Source organism: Heloderma suspectum, chromosome 4, assembly GCF_057233095.1.
Source record: "Heloderma suspectum isolate Gila_16-S chromosome 4, 16-S_ref, whole genome shotgun sequence".
NCBI classification, from domain to species: domain Eukaryota; kingdom Metazoa; phylum Chordata; class Lepidosauria; order Squamata; family Helodermatidae; genus Heloderma; species Heloderma suspectum.
This window is the reverse complement of record NC_139461.1, coordinates 90,906,610-90,930,238: the sequence shown is the minus strand read 5'-3', so window position 1 is coordinate 90,930,238 and position 23,629 is coordinate 90,906,610. Positions and strand designations below refer to the sequence as shown.

At 46.4% G+C, this 23,629-nt stretch overlaps 1 long non-coding RNA gene across 3 annotated transcripts; it reads left to right on the top strand.

Moving 5' to 3' along the window:
• The first annotated feature begins 2,221 nt into the window (after window positions 1-2,221).
• Window positions 2,222-23,357, top strand: LOC146347141 (uncharacterized). 3 transcript variants are annotated; one of them, XR_014789847.1, is made up of 4 exons: window positions 2,222-2,340; window positions 14,455-14,497; window positions 17,023-17,098; window positions 19,752-20,146. It is a non-coding gene; the product is annotated as an uncharacterized LOC146347141 (long non-coding RNA). The 3 variants fall into 3 exon arrangements; XR_014789848.1 differs by lacking the exon at window positions 2,222-2,340 and adding an exon at window positions 7,081-7,394 and having other exon boundaries at window positions 19,752-20,385; XR_014789849.1 differs by lacking the exons at window positions 2,222-2,340; window positions 19,752-20,146 and adding exons at window positions 7,327-7,394; window positions 21,807-23,357.
• The last annotated feature ends 272 nt before the right edge of the window (window positions 23,358-23,629 follow it).

Genomic DNA, 23,629 nt, shown 5'->3' with positions numbered 1-23,629 from the left:
AAAAATACATATAAAATGAACATATCAGGAGAAATGTGCACAACGGAGAATTTTCATGCAAACTTTAAATGCTCAAAAGTTTAGGACAAACTGAACTTAAGACTGGAAAAAAATGAAACTGGGAGAAACCAAAATTGAAATATTTGTCCATTCCTAGTCCTGAATAGGAAATTAGAACTTTCTAATTTCTCAGCATTCAAGAAAAATATCACATTGAACTGTGTTTTGCATTTTCATCACAGCTTTGAAACCGAATGCAGGGGCTGAGCACCTATTTGCATAAACTGTCAAACATAATTCCAGACTCTCCATTTAAACCAAAGGCTTTTCTGTCCTAGACCAATTAATCAGCCCAGAGCAATAATAATAGAGGTGGTCATGAGAAAACATCTAAAGATCATTTAGGCTTTATGAAATTATAGAAAACAAAATACACTAAAGGGTTAATTATTTCAGCTCCATTGCGGGCCTCCTTAGAATGATTTCTAAAATCATTCTTAATTTTGAAAAAATGCTGTCCTTTGAGCACTCACTGAGAGTCAGTGCTGATATTATCCAGGCAGCCAACTTTAAATATATCTACATCTAAATCTACATCTCTGTTTACATATTTTTAAAAAACCTGCTTGCCAGCAGCATGATCTTGGCGTAAAAGGCACAATCCTTAACTTACAAGTATCATGCTCTTTGATGGCACTTGTAAATTTCGAAAGTTAATTTCCAACGCCCTTTTCTCTTAAACTAATTATTTTTAAATGTTGAAATCCTTAGCATGTACAATGGCCTTTTCCTAGGTGCTCAAAACACTTCATGTAACCTTATCTCCACCCACTATACGGCAGCCCCTCCAGATCCCTGAAAATGCTATAAAAAGGTTTGGGGGACCCTGCTGAATGGAATGGTCTGTGGTTTGGGGGTGAGAGGCAGATCCCCGAAAATCAAATGGAGACACCTTCCGTGAGCGGAGCTCCACTCATGGAAGGTGTTTCCATCCAATCTTTGGACATCCCCCCTATTTCTCCTAAATATAGCTCCATTTAGTTCCATTTTTGTTATTAAACTACAACAAAAACACAACTTCTTATGGGTAGATCTTTTGTCCAGTTAAGTGGCGTTCAACCTGTTCTGAAGGAGGTTGCACTCCCCCTAAAAGAGCAAGTGTGTAGTTTGGGTGTATTCTTAGATCCATAATTATCACTAGATGCATAGGTGGCAGGGCTGGCCCTACCATGACATGGGGTCATGTGCCCGCATCAGGCAGTAGAGCAGGAAGAGAGGCGAATTGCGCCACTCTCCCCACCCCTTCCACTGCTGCCCCCTCCCCCTTCCTCCTATTTGCTCACCAGCTGGCCGACCAGCCAGCCAGCCATTCCCATCTTGTACCCCAGCCGTGTTGCTCCTGGAAGAGTTAGCTGAGATATCATGAGAGGACCTCTTCTGATATTTTGGCCAACTCTTGCAGGAGCCCCGTGGATGGAGCAGAAAGTGGGAGCGGCCAGCCAGCTGGTCAGCCTGAGAGCAGGGAGGGGGGAGTATCCAAATGGGGCACTGAGAGCAGGAGCACCGGCACCAGAGTGCGTGATCAGCACCCCATTTGGATACTACCCAGGGAGGGGAAGCCACCACCCACCCACATTCTGCTGCTGCTGCCCAGAAGAAGTAAGGTAATGGCACCAGCAGCAGGTTGAGGTGGCAGCATGCCTCAGGCCAGGCCTGACAGGTGGCCTTGGTAGTTCAGAGCATCTTTTATCAACTTACACTGATATACTATGACCTTACCTGGACAGAGATAGCCTTGCAACAGTTGTTCATGTTCTGGTATCCCCCCATATGGATTACTGCAATGTGTTAGGGGTGTACGGATTCCCCACCGTCTGTTCCGGTGGGGAATCTGTGTAGGGGGGAGGTGATCCGTTCTTCCTCTCCCCGGAATCCTCTGGAGTGGCTCCGCTCCACAAGGATTCCAGGGGGGGGGATGGTTTGGGGGCCACTTACCTTCCCTCCTGCCAGCCAGAGCTGTTCGCCTCCTCCCTGTCCCTGCCGATTGCCATGTCTTTTCTTAAAAAAAAAAAAAAGGTCATCGGGAGGATGTGCCCATAGACTTATATGCAAAATAGAGCTGTGAATCTTGCATATAAGCCTATGGACACATAGACGTAGATGCAAGATTCATGACTCTATTTGTGTCTAAGTCTATGGGCACATCCTCCCGATCACCATTTTTATTTTTATTTTTAAAGAAAAGACATGGCAATTGGCAGGGACAGGAAGGAGGCAAATGGCTCTGGCTGGCAGGAAACAGCCGAGTGCCGTTCTGCCTCCAGTCCTCCTGGAGCGGAGGTAAGTGGTCCTGATCCTCTGCGGATTCCTGAGGCTGGATTCCAAAGAATCCAGCCTCATTTGAATCTGCAGAGGATTTCTCTGACATCCCTAAATGTGTCATATCATATGTGGGACTGCCTTTGAAAATGGTCCTGAAACTTCAATTAGTTCAAAATAGGACATCCTAATGGAGACTGGCCAATGTAATCATATTATGTCAGTACTTTGCCTTCTGCACTGGGTGCCAGTCTGTTTCTGGGTCAAATGAAGGGAGCAATTCTATGGCCAATAGACACTGTCTAGAGGGCCACAAGATATGCGGTTTTCCAGGAACTGACCTCAGAGCCTGTGGTCCAAGGTCAGTTCCTGGAAAACTGACTTCCCCCCTCGTCCGCGCTGCCTCGGAGGCAGTGCAGAGAAGCTCCATCCTCCACACTCATAAGAGGAGTGCGGAGCAACTGAAAAGGGCTGGGGCTGGGGGGCGTTCTGGGGTGGGGAGAGCGGAGCTGCGTGTACGACACATCCAATGTGTTGTATGGAAGCTTCCTCTCCCAGTAGGCCCCCCTGCCGCTAGACAGCTGAAAATGGCTGTCTAGTGAAAAATAGTGAGGCAGGAGAGGCATGGAGGGAACAATCCCCCCTGTGCCTCTCCTGCCTTGCTTTGGAAAGGCAGATGCCTCCGTGTTCGGAGGCGGCCACCTATCTACTTAGGATTGCACCCTAAAAGTGATTTAACCTTTAAAGTCCTAAATGGCTTGAGGCCAGGATACCAGAAGAAGCATCTCATCCCATATTTACCCACCTGAACACTAATCAGCTGAGGCCCCAATCTGTGTGCCCTCAGTGATGGCACTCCATCCATGGAATGCCCTCCCCAGGGAGGCTCACCTGGTGCCTATGTTATGGTCTTTTTGGTACCAGGTGAAGACTTTTCTTATTATCCCAGACATTCTACAAGCTGTTTTTAGATCATTGCACTTCTACTTTGCTGCTGATTTTACTTTGGCTTTATGTGCTGTAGTGTTTTTAATCTCTGTCACTGGGTTCATCTTGGTTTAATTATGTGCCATTTTTATTCATTGTTTTATTGTTCGTATTTGATGTTTTTAATGTATTGTACACTCCCAGAGAACTTGGGTTATTGGGCAATTTAGAAGTGCAGTCTATCAATCAATTACATATAAAAGCATTAGAGTGGGTAGAACAGCAAACTTGATGGTTACATTTGGGAGTAACTTGCAGGAGTGCTGGAGATATAGCAGTATCTACATTTCAAATACCTATCAGCCAAACTGACAGCTAATCTCTGGTTCTAGTCTCATTATTAGCACCCTGAACAGAACAGAAAAGACGCAGCAGGATTTTTCAGAAAGCAGGTTGAGCCTGATGTGCTGACAATTGGAAAAACACTGTTTTGGCTTGTGAAGGAAGTAAATTTTGCACAGAGTCACTGGGGGAGAATTGTCTGCTCACCCACAGAATCTTATATGTCCTTGAAAGAAAATTATTTGGGCTACAACTGACTTGGTTCTTAGCAGTACTTCTAAGTTGGATGGAAGTATTTGCAAGTAGGTAGGCCGCAGCAGAGTAAATGCACCTCAGCACTTTTGCTTTGTCCTAAGGAACTCCTTCCCAGGGTTGCTTCCAGATTAAGAACCCTTAAGCACTGCTGAGGCATTGCCATTGTGCAATTAGCTGGAAATAAAATTAAAATGAAGGTTCCATACTGCACTATATTATCCAGCCATGCCTTTGCCCGTGGCCAAGATTCTCTTATAATGTTTACATAACAGTAAGTCTCATTTAGCAAAGGCGCCTGACCACTTCAGTTATGTTTATTGCTTGCATGCTCAGTCCATTTTACTGTGATCCCTGCTGATTCTGGCTGGTAAATTAGTGGTGAATAACCTGCTCATTACCACTTGAATACCCTCTCTGAATTGCCCCAATGTCAGTTTCTATTCCTGCAGAGCAGGTGGCATGGTGAGAGGCATCAACAGCCTATTTCCTCTTTGTTCTCTTTCTTTTTTAAGTAAACATACGTTTTGCTCACAAACTTATGTTGTTTCATCAAAAGCTGAAACAATACAAAAGCAGCAACGCATTCCTATTTCTCTTCTGTCTGTGTCTTGTATCTTTATCTGTTGTTCCCGTGTTATTTAAATAAGTGCCTCTAGTTTCATTTATTATTTTTCTACTGACAAACACTATAGCGAAAGATTATCCTAGGAAATTGCCATATTATGAGTACTAAGTTCCACATTTCTAAGAGATTTTTAAAATATACACCTCCATAATGATCCTATATCATATTTGATAAGTAAGAAATAGTGGTTCCACATAATTTTACAATTGCATCTCAAAGAAATTCTCAAAGAACAAAATCCACCCCACTCATAGCTGATGTACCAGATATAGTAGGTGCAATACATGTTCTTTTGGTAATATCTGCATAAGCCACCAAACAAAAATTTCCAACTAAGTTCTTCTATTCTTCAACACAATTACTACTGGGAATTATGGGAGAGTCATTACACTGAATTTTTTAATGATACATTGATTTCCAAGATGATTAAAATAACCATACATGCATTAATTTGTACATTGCTCTGCAGGCTCTGTTATACCATTACTATTCATTTCACAGGGGGAGTTTTGCTTCATTATTTGTAATTGCCCTCTATTAGAAAGAATTCCATTTTGCTTCACCTAAAGTCATTCAGAGGTCAATTATATTAATGTATATTCCAGAAGATCCACTGTTATCTAAAATATGTACGTTACAAGTTTTAGGATAGACATATGACCTCTATAATGCAATTATCTGAGTGCATTTTAGTCTTCAATAGATGTGCCCTAATGCTGGCCAAAATCTGTCTTCTAATTTCCTGAAAGTCAAAATCCTTAAAGCTGATCAAAGCTACAATATCCCACACATTAATCATACAAGATTTTATCCAATGATAAAAATTGGTCTGTTCTTGATATGGGCATCAGCATCTGCTTGTTGAAGCCCCTTTCCAGCCATACCATTTATCATGACAAAGTGAATTTCCCTTCCCTTTCCTGTCATCCATTTCAGTGGTAGTCACTGGCAGGAAAATGTAAGAGCTGAAGGTTTCAACTCACAGGACGAGTCTTACTAAACTGTCTAGCTTAGGTATGGGAAACACAGGCCAGAATCACTGATTCTCACAGTAAGGGAGCAATCCTATGGCTGCTCGTCAGTGGCTAGAGGACCATAGGATATGTGGTTTTCTGGGAACCGACCTCAGAGCCCACTCTCTGAGGTCGGTTCCCGGAGAACCAACCTTCCCCCCCTTCCACGCTGCCTCGCAGGCAGCATGGAACAGCCCAATGCTCCGTGTTCAGAAGAGGAGCATGAAGCGGCCAAAATGGGGCATTCCGGGGGGGCGTTCTGGGATGGGGAAGGTGGAAATGCTGGTACGACATATCGTCTGACAGCCTCCTCCCCTGCTCCGCCTTCCCTCAGCTAGATAGCCAAAATCAGCTGTCTAGCTGCAAATACAGGGCAGGAGAGGCATGGGGGGGATGATCCCCTCCATGCTTCTCCTGCCTTGCATTGGATAGGCAGTTGCCTTCAAGTTCGGAGGCGGTCTCCTATCTCCATAGGATTGTACCCTAAGTGTAATACAGGGGTGGGAAAGATGTGACCCTCCAGATATTTTTGGAGCACAACTCCCATCAACCCTAGCCAGCATAGTCAATGGTGAAGGATGATGAGAGTTGCATTCCAACAACATCTAGACAGCCACACGTTCCCCACCCCTGGTGGAATGTATAGAGCAGCTCTAAAACACAAACATTTTTATTAAGGATACAGAGATTATGGGGCTATGTATAGCCAAACAAAATAGATATGCAACCTAGTCAACACTGGAGCAGTTACATTCTGGTCTGTTAGCCAGGGAAGAGAGGCTTTTCTCTTTCACTATAATGCCTATCCTACCTCCTGAGTGAAACCTGAGATTCTCTTTAACCCTTTGCCACCCCCACAACTTTCTAGTACCTCCATTCTGAAAAAAAAAAACACCAAACCTGTTAGTCCATCACAAAGCCAGATCTGTCCATGAAAATGTACTTCTAGAAGCCATCATCCAATATTCCCTTTGATATGCACAGTGGCCAGGCCCAGGGTTCTTTAGTCATGGAGAAAATGTAACCCAGCCCCCAGCTGAGCTGGGATTATCCCTTTTACACCTGACATGCTGTTATGAGAAGGACAAATATGGGGATGCACAGCAAAGAGAGAAGGGATAGGGGAAAATTTGAAGCAGCAGTGCTCAACTATGCAAACATCCTTTTCCAAGTTACAGCTGAGCGTGAACAGCCGCCCCAGTCATCAATTCCATTCACACCTTATTCAAACATCTGTCACATGCTACCCTTTCCTCCTCCCCCAAGGGAAAAAGCTTCACCTTGGACAAGGGACAGGGTAGTAGGTGGTGGAGGGTGGCAGAGGGTGGCACAGTACTCTGGTAAAACAACGTTTTGCATTGAGGATCATAAAGCTAGATTAAAAAAACCATGATCCCTAGCAGGAAAAGATGCTCAGAACAATTTAGATTGAAAAATGTGTCATAGAGTTCCCCAAAAAACAGTTTTAAAATGATGATGTAAACTTACCGTTGCTACGGCAAATTGCATTCCCTTCTACAGACTCCATTTAGTTATTATGTGTTTTCTGAACACATACTGTGAAGGAATAAGACTGTTCAGCCATTTTGGTTTATTTTTAGTTATAAAATGGTTGCTTTTAGTTTAGGCCCTTCTGGCCACGGTGTTAAATTGGATCAGCCCAGGTAACTGAAATTTAAGGAGAGAAGAGACCTAGGTACTGTGGGAACTAGAAATTTACCAAAAGTCCACTGCCCTTCTAACTGGCTAAGAGGTTGGGAGCAATAGTATCTAAGTGAAGCTGGGAAGCATGTGAGAAGGAAGAAGAGCTAGAAAGAAAGCCAGGACAGACAGAGGATCCAGACTACAGGAACAAAAGTTAAGCTGAGAGCAAGAAGGCTGGAAGCTGCATTGCCGGTGGAGTAGAATGAGCTGTAAGAAATTGCTTTATTACTATATCTTGGCTAAAGTAGGGAAACAGTCTAGATAAGGATTCAGTTATTATGTTTTCCTATGTTTTTTAAAAAAAATATATTAATTGCTCTTATGGTTAACTTCTAAAGCTGTTTTAAAATCTTCCTTTTCCAGGAGGTATCATTATAAGTAGGGCTGTGCATGGACCCCCCTGATCCAACTTGGAAGCTGCTTCGGGGCTTCCGAGGTGGGCCTGATTCAGTTTGGGCTGATGCAGGGGCCCCTTGACCCACCTCAGCCTATGAAGTGGGATTCAAATCCGAATCCCCCCCCAGCCCCAACATGCCACCCAGCCCCCAGCTCCTTACTTGGGCCCTTGTGCCATGGGGGGATGGGCGCTGCTGCCAGGGGAGCAGCACTGCCACTGCTTCTGGTGCCAACAGAGAAGCCGGCAGCTGTCTTTGCTGGGGAAAACACTGCTGGTCACAGCCCGCCAACCTCCGACAGGCACAAGGGCAGGAGTCACCCTCCAACTGTGCTGTCTGCCTCTCTCCCTTCCTTGGAAGGAGGGGAGGGCGCCTGGTTGGAGGACAATTCCTGCCTCTGCTCAACCCTTCATGGGTTCCTTGCTTGCGAGGAGCCCGTAAAGACTTGAGTCAGGCAGTGGGCAGGAATCGCCCTCCTACTACGCTCTCTTCCTTAGAAGGAGAGGAGGGCGCCCGGTTGGAGGCTGACTTCTGCCAATGAGGGCGGGCTGCTGCCACTGCCACCACCATCTCCTAGGCTGTCTGGACATGCACTGGCAGCCGTCTTGTTCCAGGGAATGGGGGGAGCCATTTTCCCCTGCTTTTGCACTGTGGCTGTGCCTGCCGGTGGCGGATCCATATATTTTTTGGTTCAGTCTGTGGAGGCAGATGTGTTCTGTGATATGTAGGGATGGGCGGATTACTTACCCTATTCTGGTCCGGGGTGACTGCAGTTGGGGGGAGGCGATCCCTCCCTCCCCCTGGAATCATCCCCAGCTGGCTCCACTCTGTGGCGAGTCCATGGAGTTGCCGGCTGGGGCCACCCACAGCCGGACTTCCATCCACTGCTGGGCTGTGGCCGCAAATGGCGTCTGGCGTAGCAGGCACCATTTGCATCCCTGCGTTAGCCATGATAGGCTCCGTAAATACTTATATAACCTATCACAGCTAAAGTAGAGAGGCAAATGGTGCCTGCAGACCGGGCAGCCATTTGCGGCCGCAGACGAAGGCAGCGGATGGACCAGACTGGTCGACACCAGGTAGGGTCCGTCCTGGGAAAGTTTCGCGGGGTGGAAGGGGGGGAGTGCTCCATTCCGCCATGGACTTCAGGGGGCCGGATTCTAAAGAATCCAACCTCATTGGAGTCCATGGCGGAATTCTCTAACATCCCTAGTGATATGATGGTGGTTTGAGGGATTTGCTCTGCAAAAATCATATGAAATCAAGAGGATCCCTGCCAAGGATCCATGTTTTTGCACTGTAGCTGTGCCCACGAGTGGCGGATCTGTGACTTTTCTGGTTCAGTCCACGGAGGCAGATGTGCTCTGTGATCGGATGGTGGTTTTGTGGGTCTCTCCTTTAAAAAATCTTATGAAATTATGAGGATCCCTCTTTGATTTTATGGATCCCCATTTTATCCAGTCCCCATAGCATGTGCTTTCTTCTTGGCTTCATTCTCCCAAAGGAGAGTGGGAAGGGTTAAGATTTCCTCTGCCATGCCGGGCAGAAACTGGGGCAGTTGCTCCCAGTGGTTAGGACTGGAGCGGAGAGAGAAATGCCACGGAGCTTCCTTCTCAGCTCCCCTCCCCTCCTGCTGCTGCCACCACCACTACCGACACCACCATCATTACACACAATAGCAACTTGTCAAGGCAATGGGAGGGTGCTGAATTATCAGGTGGCTCCTGCACCCCAATGGATGGTCTTGCACCCCCCACTTTGAAGACCATTGCTCTAGCCAAATAACATCCAGAGAGTCCTCCGCTCTCCAGTAAGACCACCTCTCTCACAATGAGCAAATGGAGGCTGACTCACACAGCAAAGCTCACTCAGTCACTCCCCCTCCTCCTGCCTTTCCCCTTCCCTGCCTCACCCGGTGGCTGGATCTCTCTCAAATTGATACATTTGGTGCCTCCATGTCCTCTCGCCTTCCCCCCTCCCTCCTCCTCCTCCTCCTGCCCCTCTGCGTGATCTTTCAGAAGTTGATACATTTCGGAGACAGCCTGTCTAGGCTGCTCAGAAGGCATAAGACAAGTTCCAAATATATGAGGCGGACGAGGCACTTTGTGGAGGAGCCGCTTTGCTTTGGGGCACTTCAGTGCTGGTCTGATCCACTTCATATCATGACAAGGCACCTCCAAATCAGCCTGCTTCACCCCATGATTCAAGCTTCATACTGAGGTGGTGCACAGCCCTAATTACAAGTACTATTTAATTGCTGTTTTTCTCCCCCCGAAACCTTTAGTAAAACCTTTTTTTTCATGCTGGTTTAGTCTTGGTCTAATGCCTTCATTTTAACCCCATGTCTACTTGCCTCCCCACAATACCCAGTACAATGAGTTGGCAGGGCCAGTAGAAAGTCACATAGGGATGTCAGAGAATTCTGCCACGGATCTCAGCCCCCTGAAATCCGTGGTGGAATGAAGCCCCCCCTCCCCCCACCCCGCGAAAGCTGCGCAAAATGGGACACCTACCTGCTGCCGTTCACGCTGACTTACGAATGGTGGCCACGGCCACCATTTGCTTCATCACTATAGCCGTGATAGGCTACGTAAGTATTTACGTAGCCTATCATGGCTAATGCAGGGATGCCATTTGTGTCCCTGCGGAAGCCGTGATAGGCTGCATAAGTATTTACATAGCCTATCATGGCAAAAAAAAGGGAATGCAAATGGCGGTGGCTACGGCGGTCGCCATTTGCGTTCCCCCCTCTTTTTTTTGCCGTAATAGGCTATGTAAATATTTACGTAACCTATCACGGCAAAAAAAAAAGGGAACGCAAATGGCGGCCACCATAGCCACCGCCATTTGCGTTCGCTGTTTGGGTTTTTTTGCCGTGTTAGGCTACGTAAATATTTATGTAGCCTATCATGGCAAAATACAGGGACGCAAATGGCGGCGGCTACAGCAGCCGCCATTTGCATCCCTGCAGGCTGCCCAGTGGCCGGATGTCCAGCTGTGGGCAGCCCCGGCCGGTGGCTCTGCGGAATCTCCGCAGAGCGGAGCTGGCTGGAGAGAATTTGGGGGGGAGGGACAGAGCGCCTCCCCCCCACCGCGAATGTCACCCTTCAAAAAGGTAAGTGACTTTCATACATCCTTAAGGATAACAGGATGTTTTAGTGGAAAGTAGCCAGGACACTAAAGATGCTCACTTGGTAGCAGTGCTGAGGGCCTAAGTTAGCTGGTTTGCTTTCCTTCCCTCCCTCTCATGGTCCACGCTACAGTGCCGTCACATAAATTTTCTTGTTTAAGATTCAGAATTGAATATATGGTTAACGTGGCTCATTATACTCCTGGCTCCAGGAATATTTAAAACCTTTGTTTAGATGTCTTGACATCAGCTATAAGAAATTTGTATCAACTGGTATCCAATATAAGCCCCTGTCAATAGAGATTCCTATATTGTATAAGGTAGTATATATACGTCATTGACTAATATTTTACCATACAGAATCCTAGGTAAAAGAAAAAAAAATTATGATGTGGCACGCATATATATATATATATATCCATCCATATAGTACTATATCTATATGGATAAAGTAGAATACTTCATTTACTGTTATTTTCTTTATGAAAATATTCCCTCATGAGGAATGTTTATAACTCTCAGTGTCACCACACTTGATAATACCAGTGCTGATTTTAAAAGAAGACTTTTATGCCACCCTGTGAAATTGCATGGAAGTTTTATCTAGTCACTGTAGTGAATTACATCTCTTTCTAAGAGAACAGCTGCAGATTCAGATATGAAAAGGTGTTGGTTGTTCCTCAAGTCTGGTTGATGATCTGTGATACAGAGCTGTTAGCATAATTGAGTTACTTCTATTACTGCAGTGCTTGAGTGCCTACATATCTCCCATAAACCCATCTTCCCGGGGGCTTATACAACGGTTGTAAAAGCAGTTCCCAATAGAAAGTACGATACAAATCGGAAAGCTATGGGGAGACTATTTTCAGGACACAATGTGATGATTGATCCATAACTAAATCCTAGCCAGTACCCCAGAAGATTCTGGTTGAAGTTACTCCATTTCAGGTTTTCTCAAGTCTAAACAACACTCTAGAAGAAGCAAAAAATACTGTAGATTTTCTGAAATTTACCAGTGCTTAAATCTGGAGACCTTAAAACTATCCAATGTTTGCAAGCTGTTTAAAGCTTTACACCAGGGGTGCACGGCTTTTTCAGCCCCATATGATGCTGGCTCGGGGTTGGGGGTCCATGCGCATATGCATGACACATGCACACAGATGCGCACGCACACACACACACATCAGTGATCCTGATACCAATAGCTATTTCCTTGCTGCTAGCAGTGGGAAAGAGCAGTTAAGGGTGCAATCCTACTGAGATAGTCGAGAACCTCTGAACTTGGAGGCTACCAACTATCCTATGAAGGGTGGATGGAGCATGGAGGGGGATCCTCCAGCTGTCCTGCATTTGTGGCTAGACCTATGTTTTTGTGCATCTAGACATGGCTTCGGGGAAGGAAGGAGCCTGGAGACCTGGTAGGAAGATGCCTAAAGTGGCTTCTGCAGTCTCCTCCCCACCCCTAGGGCCACCCCCTTTTCACCCTCTCTGCACTCCATTCATGAGCTCAGAGATGGCAGCAGCGCGAAAAGAACTGCACCAGCTACAGGGGGCGGAGAACGCGGCTTCTGGAAACTGAGACTGGATGACCTTGGTTTCCAGAATCCCCAAATACCTATGGCCATCTAGACAGTGTCTAGTGGCCATAGGATTGCTCTCCTAGGGACTCTGGGAAGAAGGAATACAGTGACCAACCATGTAAAAGCTTAGCACAGAGGTCCAGAGGATATAGGCATGATGAGAACGTTGCAAACAACTTTTCCCTTTCCCATTAGAAGTGAAGAGTACCTTATAGCTGAGTATATGAGAGCTCTGAACTGTCAGGGAATGGAGACCAGTCTTATCTGTTCCCACTCTCCAGAATTCCCTGCTGAGGGAGATCCTCCATTTAGAGCGCAAACCTATCAGGATAGGTGGCTGCCTCTGAACGTAGGGGCAACCACCTATCCAATGCAGGGCAGGAGCAGTATGGAGGGGATCGTCCCTTCCACACTTCAGCCACCCTGCATTCATGGCTAGACAGCTAATTTCGGCTGTCTAGCCGGGGAAATCAGAGTGGGGAGGTGGGCGGATGCCAAACAATACATAGGAAGTGTCGGATCGGCACTTCCACCCTCCCTGCCCCCAGGAATGTCGCATTTTGTCCACTCTGTGATCCTCTTCCGAGCACGGAGCACGGGCCAGTTCCATGCTACCTATGAGGCAGTGCAGGCGGGGGTGGAGGTCGGTTCTCAGGGAACCAACCTATCCTATGGCCATCTAGCCACTGAGTAGCGGCCATAGGATTGTGCCCTCTTCCTGCTTAGCTTTCATAGACTTAAAAACATTCTCTATACAAAGGGAATTGTGGCATAATGCTGGCTAGTTTTTCTGGAATTTGCCAATGTCTTCTGCCCTTGCTGTTTTGTTATTTATTTTTAAGTCATCTTAGGTTACACTAATGTCCTTATTTTATTATGCGGTTTTAGCTACAAGTTGCTTTGAGTGTTCAGAGTGTACAGAAAATGCAAAGTAATTTTAATATATAAATAAAACGTATTACTGGCCCTCCCCCACCAACCCTCACCCTTTCCCCAAGCACACTCAAAAATAGCTTTTTCTACAACCCTAATGTTCTCTATAGGGAAAGAACAATTGCCGCTGCCGGGCTGGGCTGTGGTGAGATCCTTGCAGTGGTACAACAGGGCAAGTTATGCCTTTGTTATCAGAAATAGCTCCTCATCCCTTCCCTACTTGGCACTGCAAACTCTCCTGAATCCACCTGAGCTTTCTTGCTTTTCCTGGAGCCAGCCTCTCAGCAGTCCATATAGAAGGAAACAGGAAGATGCTGACAATTGATTGGCCAACAAACCCAGGATGAGGATTGTGTCTATGTGTCTCAAAATGGCCTCTGCTCTTTTAGTCACCTTTGCCAGCTATATTATTCCCCTTCTATCGCTAATGCATGCCTGGTGTCCTTGCCTTATTTATGGATTTATTTAAATGTATATTTTTATCCTGCATTTCCATGAACCATAGAATCACAGAATCACAGAATAGTAGGGTTGGAAGGGGCCTACAAGACCATCAAGCCCAACTCCCTGCTCAGTTCAGGAATCCAAGTCAAAGCATCCCTGACAGATGGCTGTCCAGCCTCGTCTTGAATGCCTCTGGCATGGGAATGCCCACCACCTCCTTAGGTAATTGGTTCCATTGTTGTATTGCTCTAACAGTCAGAACGCTTTTCCTGATGTTCAGCTGGAATCTTCTTGTAACTTGAGCCCGTTATTCCATGTCCTGCATAATGTGATGATCAAGACGAAATCCTGGCCTTCGTCTTTGTGACAGTACTTGAACAGCACTATCATATCTCCTCTCAGTCTTCTCTTCTCAAGGCTAAACATGCCCAGTTCATTTAGTCTCTCCTCATAGGGCTTTGTTTCCATTCCCCTGATCATCTTCATTGCCCTCCTCTGGGATTTGGAAGCTATACTTATATTAATGCAGCCCAAAATAACATTCACCTTTTTTTGCAGCCACTTCACATTGTTGGCTCATATTCAGCTTGTGATCTACAACAATTCCAAGAACCTTCTCGCTTGTAGTATTGTTGAGCCAAGTATCGCCCATCTTGGAACTGTGCATTTGGTTTCTTTTTCCGAGGTGCAGAACTTGGCATTTATCGCTGTTAAATTTCATTCTGTTGTTTTCAGCCCAGCATTCTAGCCTATCAAGATCACTTTGAATTTTGTTTCTGTCTTCCAGGGTATTAGCTATCCCACCCAATTTTGTGTCATCTGCAAATCTGGTAAGCATTCCCTACACCTCCTTATCCAAGTCATTAATAAAAAATTTGAAGAGCACTGGGCCCAGGACTGAGCCCTGCAGTACCGCATTCGTTACCTCTCCCCAGTTTGAGAAGATCCCATTGATAAGCACTCTTTGAGTCTGATTCTGTAGCCAGCTGTGGATCCACCTGATAGTTCTTTCATCTAGCCCACTTTTAGCTAGTTTGCTAATAAGGATATCATGATGCATTTTGTTGAAAGCTTAGCTGAAGTCGAGGTATATTATGTTCGCAGTATTCCCACAGTTCACAAGGGAAGTTACTAGGGATGGCGGAGAGTTTCTCCACGAATCTCGGGGAGGCCGAATGCCAACGCATTCGGCCACCTGAAATTGTTGGTGAAATTCTCCGTCCCCCCCTGCGCCCCCCCCAGGATGGGACTTACCTCCCTCGAATGTCCCTATCGGTGGCGGGTCCCGGTGGGAGTTCGGTGGCGGTTCATCGGGGGCGGGGGCGGCAGCCGGTCTTCCGACCGGCCGCCGCCATTACAAAATAAAGTAAAAAAAACCAAAAACACCCGTGATAGGTTACGTAACGATTTACGTAGCCTGTCATGGCTAGATTTCCAAAGTCTGCCGTGATAGGCTACATTAATCATTACGTAGCCTATCACAGGTGACTTTTGAAAAAAAAAAAAAGCACGTACACAAATGGCGGCGCCCTTATTTTCGCCGTAGTCTACATAAATCTTTACGTAAACTACCGGGACCAAATAAGGCACGCAAATGGCGGCGCCCATGGGTGCCGCCATTTGTGTACGTGCTTTTTTTTTTCAAAGTCACCCGTGATAGGCTACGTAACGGTTTATTTAGCCTATCACGGCTGACTTTGGAAATGTAGCTGTGATAGGCTACGTAAATTGTTACGTAGCCTATCACGGGTGTTTTTTTTCTTTCACTTTTTTATTTCTCGGCCGGGGAGACGGGGCGCTTCTCCCCGGCCTGAATTTTGGCCGGGCGAGGCAGGGCGCCTCCCCCCCCGGCCTGAATTTCAGCCGGGCGAGGCGGGGCGCCTCCCCCCCAGCCTGAACTTTGGAGGGAGAACCGTGTCAGGGTGGACACTGAGCCCATAGATTCCCAGAGTAGTTCTGCTGCTGAGGAAGAGCAGTCGCTCCTTCGGGAGTGGAGCGCGCTCCTTTTTCCCAGGACCAACAGCTGACAGAGATTCCTCCCACCCACATTCCTAGTTTAGAAAGCAGTCCAGGGAGTGACTCAGCACAGATAGCAGACTGGGTGGCGTGGCACAGATGCAGAGAGCGGCGCCAAAGGGTTCGCGCTCAAAGAACAGTTGCGCCCAGAGGATCCAAGGGAAAAGGGGAGGGATTCTCCCTAGTCCTTATATTCAGGGGTCTGCCAGTAATTGCCTTTCAAACGGGGACCAACTGTTCCAATTTAGGTAGGGGTGGACGAAAGTCACTTACCTGTCCTCGAAGATTTCCCGCGGTGGGGGGAAGGCGCTTCGTTGCTCCCCCCGCGAAGTTCAGGCCGGGAGGGGGAGGCTTCCCGCCTCGCCCAGCCGAAATTCAGGCCGGGGGGAGGCTTTCCGCCTCACCCGGCCGAAATTCAGGCCGGGGGGTGGCGCCTCGCCTCGCCTCGCCCGGCCGCGAACTAAACAGTTAAAAAACAAAACACGCCCCCGTGATAGGCTATGTGACCATTAACGTAACCTATCACGGCTAGATCTGCAAAGTCAGCCATGATAGGCTACGTAAATGGCCACGTAGCCTATCATGGGTGACTTAAAAAAAAGCGCGTACGCAAATGGCGGCCCCCATAGGGAGCTGCCATTCGCGTTCCTTATTTGGTCGCTGTAGTCTACGTAAATGTTTACGTAGACTACGGTGAAAATAAGGGCAACGCAAATAGCATTGCCCTTATTTTCGCCGTAGTCTACGTAAACATTTACGTAGACTACAGCGACCAAATAAGGAACGGGAATGGCGGCTCCCTATGGGGGCCGCCATTATCCGTACGCGCTTTTTTTTTTTTAAAGTCACCCGTGATAGGCTAAGTGACGATTTACGTAGCCTATCACGGCTGACTTTGCAAATCTAGCCGTGACAGGCTACGTTAATCGTCACGTAGCCTATCACGGGGGCGTTTTTTTTTCTTTTATTGCAATGGCGGCGGCGGCAGCCGGTCGAAAGATCGGCTGCCGCCCCCGCCCCTGACGAAGACCCGCCGAACCACCGGCCGGACCCGCTGCCGGGAGGGACATTCGGCAAAGGTAAGTCCTGTCCCAGGGGGGGTGCGGGGGCCGGGTGTGTGTGGAGAATTTCTCCCCGAAACTTGTTCGAGGAGCCGAACACGTTGGCGCTCGGCCCCCCGAAGTTTCGGGGAGAAATTATCCGCCATCCCTAAATTTAGGGCATAGGGATGCTGCTGCTCAGATCTAGTTGCTACCTGTAGAGTTATTAAGTTGTAAGAGAAGAATAAAGCTTTGAAAAGAATCCCTTTGTCTGTGTCTGGACTTGGCTACTGGATTAGACTGAGAGAGCCCTCCAAGGAGCCCTTGACAAACCGAAGCGCCTCCTCCCCACCGCGAAGCAAGCTGCGGGACCAGGTAAGTGCCTTTTGTACATCCCTAGAAGTTACCTGATTAAAAAATGAGATCAGATTAGTCTGGCAGGATTTGTTCTTGACAAATCCATGTTGGCTTTGAGTAATCACTGTGCTTACAGATGGATTGCTTTATAATCTGCTCCAGAATTTTGCCAGGGATTGATGTCTGACTGACTGGTTTGTAGTTCCCAGGTTCCTCCTTTTTACCCTTTTTGAAGATAGGGACAACATTAGCTGTCCTCCAGTCATCTGGCACTTCCCCCGTCCTCCATGATTGCTCAAAGATAATAGACAATGGTTCTGAGAGTTCTTCTGCCAGTTCCTTCATTACTCGAGGATGCAGTTCATCTGGCCCTGGAGATTTGAACTCCTTCAAAGTAATTAGGTGTTCCTTGACCATTTGCCTATCAATCTCAAGCTGCAGTCCTGCTCCTTCAGCCTGTACTTTGCCTTTGCCGGGTGGGGGGTCATAGACCCTCTTTTGGGAGAAGACTGAGCACTTCTGCCTTTTTTTGTCATCTGTTATCATTTTGCCATCCTTATTTAATAGCTGAACCACCATTTCTTTCCTCTGTCTTTTACTATACACACAGCTGAAGAAAGCTTTTTTGTTGCTTTTAGCATCCCTCACTAACCTCAGCTAGGGATGGACAGAACACTTAACTTCTGTTCCATTCTGTTTCCGCTGGGGGGGGGAGGCGCTCCATCCCTTCTCCCAGAATCCTTGAAGGGGGGGAGGCGATCCGGTCCTTCCCCCTGGAATCCTGCCCAGCCGGCTCCGCTCCTCAGCCAAGCCGCGGAGCTGCCGGCCAGCTCCAGCCGCCCGCAGCCGGATATCTGGCTGCTGGGCAGCCCTTCAGGGACGCAAATGGCGGCTGTCGTAGCCGCCGCCGTTTGCGTCCCAGTATTTAGCCGTGATAGGCTATGTAAATACTTACGTAGCCTATCACGGCAGGGGGAAAAAAACCCAGCATACGCAAATGGCGGTAGCTGCCGCCATTTGCATACGCTGGGTTTTTTTCCCCCTGCTGTGATAGGCTACATAAATACTTATGTAGCCTATCACCGCCTCCGCAGGGACACGGATGGAAAAAAATACTTACATAGCCTATCACGGCTAGGAAGAGGAAGCGAATGGCGGCCTCAGGACGGCCGCCATTCGCAAAGCAGCGGGCGGCGGGGACTTCATCCCGTGCACCTTTCGTGGGTTGGGGGGGGCGGGGGCTTCGTTCTGCGATGGACTTTGGGGGGCCGAATGCACTGGCATTTGGCCTCACCGAGATCCGTCGTGGAATTCTCTGACATCCCTAACCTCAGCTCATTCTCAGCCTTAGCCTTCCTGACGCCATCCCTGCAATTCTGTGCTACCTGCCTGTACTCTGCCTTTATAGCTAACATGATGCATCTAACAACATCAATAAGTGCAAAAAGGTATTGGTAACCCTATCAAAAACTATCAAATTGAGAGCCAGTGTAGTGTAGTGGTAAGAGTGTTGGACTGGGAGCTGGGAGATCCAGGTTCTAGTCCCCCCTTGGCCATGTGACTTTGGGCCAGTCACAGACTCTCAGCCCAACCTACCTCACAGGGTTGTTGCTGTGAGGATAAAACAGAGAGGAGGAGGATAATGTAAGCCGCCTTGGGTTCCTTGCAAGAGGGAAAAAGGCAGGATATAAATTCAATCAATCAATCAATCCAAAAGCGAAAAATAAGCGGGGTTGAAACATAACAAAAGAACATCTTAGGGTGCAATCCTATTGGGATAGGCGGCCACCTCCAAACTTGGAGGCAACTGCCTATCCAATGCAGGGCAGGAGCAGCGTGGAGGGGATAGTCCCCTCCATGCTTCAACCACCCTGCATTTGCAGCTAGACAGCCGATTTCAGCTGTCTAGCTGTGGGAAGCTAGAGTGCGGGGGTGGGGGGGTGGACACCAGACAACACATAGGAAGCATCAGGATGGCACTTCCGCCCACCCTGCCCCACCCCCAAGAACACCCCATTTTTGCTGCTTCGCACTCCTCTTACAGACACGGAGGCAGCATGGGAGGGGGTGAAGGTCGATTCTCAGGGAATCGACTTATCCTATGGCTGTCTAACCGCTGAGTAGCAGCCATAGGATTGTGCCCTTATAGACCATAATGAGGAAGGCGAGAAGAAGCTAACAATGAAGGATAAAGACAAGGCTCTCTAAGAAGGGTATTCCACAGTCTGGGAGCAGCTACAGAAAAGGCCCTTCCTCTCATTCCTGCCAAGCACAACTTGGAAGTATTTGGCTTTTTCCTGCTTATTTGCACTTAACATTTACCCTACTATGCTACCCACATTCTGGCTTGCCCCTTGACACTCTTTATGTAGTCTAGCAGGTGGGAGATGTATGTCAGCTGTTATGACTAGGGAGGAGTGAGAATTTCATTTTAGGTTTTGATAAAAACTTACCAAAATGTGCAGAGATCTCCATATTTAGGACAAAAAAATGGACTTGAGATTGAAAAAAAAATTAAGTGTGGGAGAAACAGAAACTGACATTTGTTCATCCAGCCCCAGGGCTTTGAGTGCTGTGTTCTTTAAAGTCTGGGTTAAATCCTTGCATATTTAACCATCTTAGTGGTGCTTAATTAGGGCTGTGACATCTTTTTTCTTTTTTGTTCTGACAGGCTCCTCATCTGTAAGAGCTCTAGGGAAGGCAGGCATATCATGGTCCTGCCCATGCAGGGAATAGCTCTGTCTATTACATTTGGCTGGTGCAGATGGGTGAAAACGTCAATTCATTTTTGCTCAGAATTGACCAAAATCCATAATATTCTTCACTTGCAGAAGGGATAGAACTTCAGTTTTTAAAAATTCAATTGGAAGCAAAACTGACAGACCTGCCCACCTCTTCATCGTGGCTTATAGAGTTACAGGATGCTCTTTTTTCTGGAAAAGGCCAACTGAGTTCAGGAGTCCCTATGTAAATGCTTTGGGAATTGGACCTATTCTCAGACGTTTCTCATTTTCTAAATTTAAAGCTGCCTCCCATTTCTGAGTAAAAGCAAATGTTTGTATTCACAAAGATCAAAATGGTTAATTGACTTCAAAACAAGGACACTTCCTCACCATCCCATTTCTTTGTATCAGCACAAGCCATTCGTCAATACATATTTCATTGAGATTTGTGTGAGGCTGGTACGGTTTCTGTGGAATAATGTAATTGCAGCTGTCAAGTATAACACATGGCACTCAGTCTCTATTTTTCAGACAAGATGAACTGAAATGCCCCAAACTGTGATTATTAAAATGTTGACTTGGAGAATGATGCTATTTTACTTATCAGCAACCGGACTGATACATAGCAGAGGAATTTTAAGCTATTATATTTATAAATTTGTTACTTGACTCCAGCAGATATCTTTCCACAGATTCCAGCTCCTTTAGGGCCAAATTATACATTTGTTTATTGTGAAGCATTGATTATAGGAATGGGGGGGGGGTGCAATCCTGACCAGAAATGCAGTACAGGGGAGGGAAGGCTTATCTCTTCCCACCCCAGTGCAATCAGAATGAAAATCCTTCCCCCGCCCACACACACACAGGCAGAGGCCTTACAAAAGTTCCTTACAGGAGCCTTACATAGGTAAGGATCTCTCCCATCCCCATGGCTGGAGTTAAAGTAAGAATGGAGATAACATAACATGTAGTTTGACCCTCAGACACACTAGCAACTTGTGAAGGGGTATGAATTAGAGGGACTTGAGGGGGAGAGTGTTCCGTAAGAATATGCAAGCCTGCCTTAAGAACAAAATATGGAGTCAGGAGTCTACAGGAGTCAAGCTCTATAAACTCATTAGAACACAACAGTCATATGCATTGCTGTACATTTGGGAAGCTTATGTTAGCCCCCATTTAGAGAACAGCAATTTAAAACCTTCTACATGGAAACAATATTAAGAATCCTTATGAAAAGCCTATTGATACAGTTGGAAACTCTATTCAAAGAAAACAAACAAACATTACCTTCAATATTTTCTTGCAAGGTGTCACATTTCCCCAAGTTTGACCCTAACAGTTGAAGGTTCAAGGATCCAGGAATTCCAAGATGACCAGAACAAAGAGAGTTCAGGCAAAAAGTAAGGTCTCAATGGTCCAGGTCACAAATAACAAGGTTTCAAGGCAACACAACAGACAAGGAGCAGACAGGAAGAGGGTCAGAGTTTAGTACAGAAGTACTTATGCTTCTGGAAGTCCTCTAGAATCAGGATTCAAGACAACCCAGTCAACATTGTTTCCAGTAACTCTCTCAGCCTTACACTGCTGTTTTTATGCAGAGGCTGTCAGAGCCTCTCTGACCCAAGCCTCAGCTATAAACTGTTTCGTGATTGTAGCTGAAAAGGTCCTCCTTGTGAGCAAGCCTCCAATGTGCAAAAAGACCCTTTCTCACAAGGAGGCCTCTGGCTCAGTCTAGCACTCCTGAGTTCCTGTCTTTCCAGGTGGTGTCTCTCCTGAGTGCTTGGAGGTTTCTCTGCCTCCACCTCTGAGGCAGAGTCCTTGTCCTCCACAGGTAATGTCCTCATGGTAGTCACCCCTGAAGGCCTGGGCTTCTCCTGCTCTACTGGAAGATCCTGGGCATCGTTGTTGGTGGGTGGCTCCTGGTCCTACAGCTGTTCTTCTGCGGATGAAACTTTGAGTGGGGTCATGACACAAGGTGATTTTTTGTTTGTATAACATTACAGCAACTCCACCGAGAGGATGATGGTGTCTATGAAGGTGTGTGGGACAGAGAAGAGGAAGGAAATATATGTACATGAGTACAACATCAAGGCTGTTGTTTTAAAACAGAGGTATCAAACATCAGAACCATGGGCTAAATCCAGCCCACCTTGGGGCTAAATCCAGTCATCCAGGCTTTCCCAGATGGCCATGCTCCCTTCTCCTGGCTCATTTCCCGTGACCATTGATCAGTTGGCAGTTTCCTGACTCCCCCCAAAAAATTGTAGGGGGAGGAGAGAGTGAGAGAGAGACACACACACACACACAGAGAGAAAGCCTCTCCTAAGGCTTGGTTATTGGCAGTAAGAGCTTTGAAGTAAAATATGCTAGTATTTTGCAGTTTGGCCTGGCCCCTTTGCCTTCAGCCTTGTCCACCACTGGAATGCACTGCAGCACTTGAGAGCTTCTCAGAAATGGAATTCATCCCTTAGGCTGAAATAATTTTGACATACCTTTTTTAAAAAAACAAAAACACCTTAACAGTGAATTTGATGGTGGTGGTGTTTGTACTGTATTTTATTAATTCTCCTTCTCTTTGTTCCTCTGCGATGTTTGTTCCTCCTGATGCATGACTTAAAGGTTGTCTGAGTCCCTCGGGGCCAGTGTTGCTCAGCTGTATCTATGTATCATTGTTATAAACCACCACTGGCCTTATGAATGACATCAGACAATGAATAATAATACCCTTTACATTTATTTGTGAAAGAAGCAAATAGTAAAAACAGGAGGTAACGAGGTCGAATACGTATGTGTGAAGAAAGGTGTCCCAAAATCATTCCTTACATATTTTGAGGTAGTAATGCACTGGCCATTATTATAACAATATCATAAAAAAGGATAAGATTATCCAAGTCCTATGGATTTGGAAAGCTGGACATCTGTGGAGGGACCTAGAGTCTTTGTCCCATTTGTAATGTAATGGTCAGACATTCTTTTACTGTGGCAACAATAATCTAATACACTGTGTGCCATCATGAGATTTCAGCCACAGCTATATCTGGCTCAGTCCTGCAGCTTAATCAGAACTTGGTTTATTCAGTCTTGCACCAAACAGTACAACCTTTTCTTTATTGGACAACTGCTGCAGGTTTCCAGCAGGAAAGGACACAATTTCTTTGACACTAGCAACAAATGTGGCTGAAGTACTCATTCCAATTAACTGGGAATGAATACACTTTTACTGTACACTAATTCAAAGCACCCTATGGAAATAGCTTCTCCCGTGGAATGGCTTAATTGCTCGCAATGGGTAGGATCAGCATGTTGGCGGGATCTTGCTTATGAGCTGAACATTTCCATGTGAGTTAAACAAAAATAGCTATTATGATGATCATAATTATGTATGTAATTAAGAATGTACCCATGTATTCATAAAACTACGTATTTGGGGCATAATAATAGATTTAAATTATTGTTATCAATGCCTCTGAGGTCAGATGTAGCACTGGGATTTTTTACTCAGAGATCTTGTTCATTGTGGCTTTTAAAAATAGTTCAGTGATATCATTTAACTTTAAAGAATGTTCCCTCCCCATACATTCGATGGTGATTTTTCCAATTCTCAACTGCTTACAAGAAGTACGCCATATTTGACTACACAAGTCTTGCTGAAATTGGTAGGCCTCAGACTCAAGAAATATGACACAGTGATCAATACAGCAGCTGAATCCCATGGCTTTTAAAACAAGTATGGAGAACCTGATTATTTAATGCACCAACCTCTTTCAGAAAGAAGATACCCACATACCTTCCTCAAAAACCAAAACACTGGCATCAACAGATATCC